This window comes from Leptonychotes weddellii, unplaced genomic scaffold (assembly GCF_054177405.1).
Source record: "Leptonychotes weddellii isolate Sample4059 unplaced genomic scaffold, ASM5417740v2 HiC_scaffold_18774, whole genome shotgun sequence".
NCBI classification, from domain to species: Eukaryota; Metazoa; Chordata; class Mammalia; order Carnivora; family Phocidae; genus Leptonychotes; species Leptonychotes weddellii.
Genome location: NW_027772750.1, coordinates 1 through 3,763, shown reverse-complemented (window position 1 = coordinate 3,763; position 3,763 = coordinate 1). Strand labels below are relative to the sequence as shown.

General features: G+C 49.5%; 1 long non-coding RNA gene across 1 annotated transcript; it reads left to right on the top strand.

The window, feature by feature from the left end:
• Positions 1-2,268: 2,268 nt before the first annotated feature.
• LOC102737749 (uncharacterized) lies at positions 2,269-3,746 on the top strand. Its single transcript, XR_014141937.1, has 3 exons — positions 2,269-2,580; positions 3,327-3,395; positions 3,517-3,746. It is a non-coding gene; the product is annotated as an uncharacterized LOC102737749 (long non-coding RNA).
• The last annotated feature ends 17 nt before the right edge of the window (positions 3,747-3,763 follow it).

The following is a 3,763-nucleotide window of genomic DNA, read 5'->3' as shown; positions in this document are numbered from 1 at the left end:
GGCTCCCTGCTCCGCGGGAAGCCTGCTTCTCCCTCTCCCACTCCCCCTGCTTGTGTTCCCTCTCTCACTGTGTCTCTCTCTGTCAAATAAATAAAATCTTAAAAAAAATAAAAATAGGGGCGCCTGGCTGGCTCAGTTGGTTAAGCGACTGCCTTCGGCTCAGGTCATGATCCTGGAGTCCCTGGATCAAGCCCCACATCGGGCTCCCTGCTCGGCAGGGAGTCTGCTTCTCCCTCTGACCCTCCCGCCTCTCATGTGCTCGCTCTCATTCTCTCTCACACAAATAAATAAATAAAATCTTTAAAAAAATAAAAATAAAATAAAATTAAAAAAATAAAAAATAAACAACCATTATAAAGTGTACAATTCAGTGGCACTTAGTACACTCACAACGTTGTGCCACCACAACTACCTAGTTCCAGAACATTTTCATCACCCCAGAAAGAAACCTCATACCCCATTATGCTATATAAGCACTCACTCTGTTTTCTTCCCTCCTCTAACCGCTGGCAACCACTAATCTGTTTCTGTCTGTGGATTTGCCTCTCCTGGACATTTCATATAAATGGCATCCTACACTATGTGGCCTTGCGTGGCTAGCTTCTTTCACTTAGCTTAATGTTTTCAGGAATCATCCACGTGATAGTACGTATCAGTGCTTCATTCCTTCTTATGGCGGGATGATACTCCATTGTATGGATATCTCATTTGTTTATCCATTCGTAAATTGGTGGACATTTGGGTGGTTTCCAACTTTTGGCTCTCATAAAGTATTGCTACGAGCATTCGGACGTTTGCGTATAAGTTTTTGTTTGAACACCTGTCTTCAGTTCTTTCGGATATATGCCTGGGAGAGGGAGGTTCTTATAAAATTTTGAGTGAATGAGCACATGGAGATTGAGTGGTTCCTCTGCGCTGGGCCCTTGTGTTAGGCAGTGCTGGGACATAGTGATGACAGAAACAGGCCCGGGCTCTCCTCTTGCAGGGCTCCCATCAGGGGGGTAGGGAAAGAAACACAAATTACAAGTGTGAATTCTGCTGAGAGGGAAGAAGACCAAATGCTAAAACTGGACGGAAGCACTAAAACAACAGGAGGACCAGATATGGGCTGGCCATCTTGGAAGGCTTCCCAGAGGAGGTGATATTTGAGCCAAGATCTGAGGAATGCCAAAAAGATGGTTAGGGTCCTGGGAGTTGGGGCCAGAGCAGGGAAACCGTTCCGTGTGTGTGCGAATAACTAGAGGCAGATGTGAGTCTTGTTCCGTCGTTTGTTCACTGTCCAGCCTCGGGCTGGTGACTTCACCACCCTGAGCCTCTGTTTCCTTATCCCTAAAATGAGTTGGTGTTAAGATGAGACAGGATCTCACTTATCTAAGAACTACACTACAAAGAGTTAGCACAGACTGAGAATTTCTGAGCGCCAGGCACAAAGCTAGTACTTTGCGTTCTAAAATAAAATAAATAAAATCTTAAAAAATATTTACTTTTTTAAAGATTTTATTTATTTATTTGACAGAGAGAGAGAGAGCACAAGCAGGGGGAGTGGCAGGCAGAGGCAGAGGGAGAAGCAAGCTCCCCGCAGAGCAGGGAGCCCGAGGTGGGACTTGATCCCAGGACCCCAGGACCACGACCCGACTGAAGGCAGTCGCCCAACCAGCTGAGCCACCCAGGCGCCCATTTATTTTAGAGAGAGAGAGAGAGAGCGCGTGCGTGCATGCTTGAGTTGGGAAGGGGCAGAGGGAGAGGGAGAAAATCTCAAGCAGACTCCCCGCTGAGCATGGAGCCCAAGGGTGGGGGGGCTCGATCTCATGACCCTCAGACGCTTAACCAGCTGAGCCACCCAGGTGCCCCTCTTAGTTTTATTCTTAAGAATATCAATATCCTGGGGCGCCTGGGTGGCTCAGTTGGTTAAGCGACTGCCTTCGGCTCAGGTCATGATCCCGGAGTCCCGGGATCGAGTCCCGCATCGGGCTCCCTGCTCAGCGGGGCGTCTGCTTCTCCCTCTGACCCTCCCCCCTCTCATGTGCTCTCTGTCTCTCTCATTCTCTCTGTCTCAAATAAATAAATAAAATCTTAAAAAAAAAAAAAAGAATATCAATATCCGGGGACCTGGCTATTTCAGTTGGTAGAAAGTGCAAGTCTTGATCTTGGGATTGTGAGTTCAAGCCCCATGTTGGGCATGGAGCTCACTTAAATCAAATGTATTTAAACTTAAAAAAAAAAAAAAAATATATATATATATATGTATGTATGTATGTATTTTTTAAAAGAGAATATCAATACTGCTTTGGGGGGAGGCTGAATGAGTTGGGGGCCCGGTGGGCCAGTGTCCTGGCTCAGCTGATGTCCCCACTTTCCCGCCAGAGGATATATCGGTGGTGTTTAGCAGGGCCTCCTGGGAAGGCCGGGCTGACTTCTCCCAGGCCGATGTGCACCGCCAGATTGCTATTGTGTTCAAGACACCGCCCTATGAGGACCTGGAAATCGTTGAGCCTGTGACCGTGAACGTCTTCCTGCAGCGGCTTACGGATGGGGTCTGCAGTGAGCCTCTGCCCTTCACGTACCTGCCTCGGGACCATGGTAACCACGGCAATCCAGGGTGATCCACTGCCCAGAGACCAGGTCTTTGGCCTAGAGTGGCCAAGAGGCAGGAGTAAAATGCAGGCTCATAACTGCACAGACTGAGGTTCAGTTCCTGGCTCCACCTCTTACTGGTTGTGTGACCTTGGCCTCTCTCTGAACCTCAGTCTCCTCCTGTGTAAAGTGGAAGTAATAGTACCTATCTGATGGCATTTGGGGAGTATTTGATTATTTCTCCCCTCAGCATGCCTGCTCATGCCTGGCCCTATACTGGGTGGTGCTGGGGACATAGCAGTGACCCATGATAGCCCCAGCCTCACCCTCATAAGTCTCACAGTTCTTTAGTGCGGATGGAATTGCTCAGGGGACTCAGATTGCTCAGAGGGGGCATCTGACCCAGGCTTGGAGATGAGGGAGGGCTTCCTGGAGGAGGGGGACGGCTGAGCTGAGAATGTGGGGATGATTAAGCAGTTCTCCAGGGGAATTGAGAAATAGTGTTTTAAGCAGCTGGAGTAGCAAGTGCAAAGGTCCTGAGGCAGGATTGTGCCTGCAGTGTCCCAGGAAAAACAAAGAGGCCAATGTGGCTAGAAGTGGATTTGGGTTTCATTCTGATTAAGATATGGACATCTATTTGCATTAGTTGGCCAAGAACTAGAACAGCTCAATGACTTCCTAAGTGGTCTCTATAATTAATTCTTAATTATTATTATTGATGGATAATGTTGCCCCTCGTATCTCCTGAACAGACAGCTATGGCGTGGACAAGAAACGGAAACGGGGGATGCCTGACGTCCTCGGGGAGCTGAACAGCTCTGGTGTGTCCCCTCTGCCCCTTTCCACACTCATCTCTGGGTTCCTAGAAGGGGATGGCTAAGCCCTAGGCTGGGAAGGAGGGGCTCTGAGGGTCCAGGGTTCCTCATCTCTGCCTTCCCTCAGACCCCCATGGCATCGAGAGCAAACGGCGGAGGAAAAAGCCAGCCTTCCTGGATCACTTCCTGCCCAACCCCAGCTCAGGTGAGTCGTGGCTCAGGTGGGTCTGAGGGTGAGCTGCAGCCCTGCTTCTGGCCTCTTCAGGCTCCGCCCCCCCCCCCCCCCCAAAGCTCTCCTAAGGCCAGGAACTCACATCTTAGGCAGCAGCATGAAGTAGAAAGAACAGTTCTGGACACAGTCTGGAGGCTTCGAT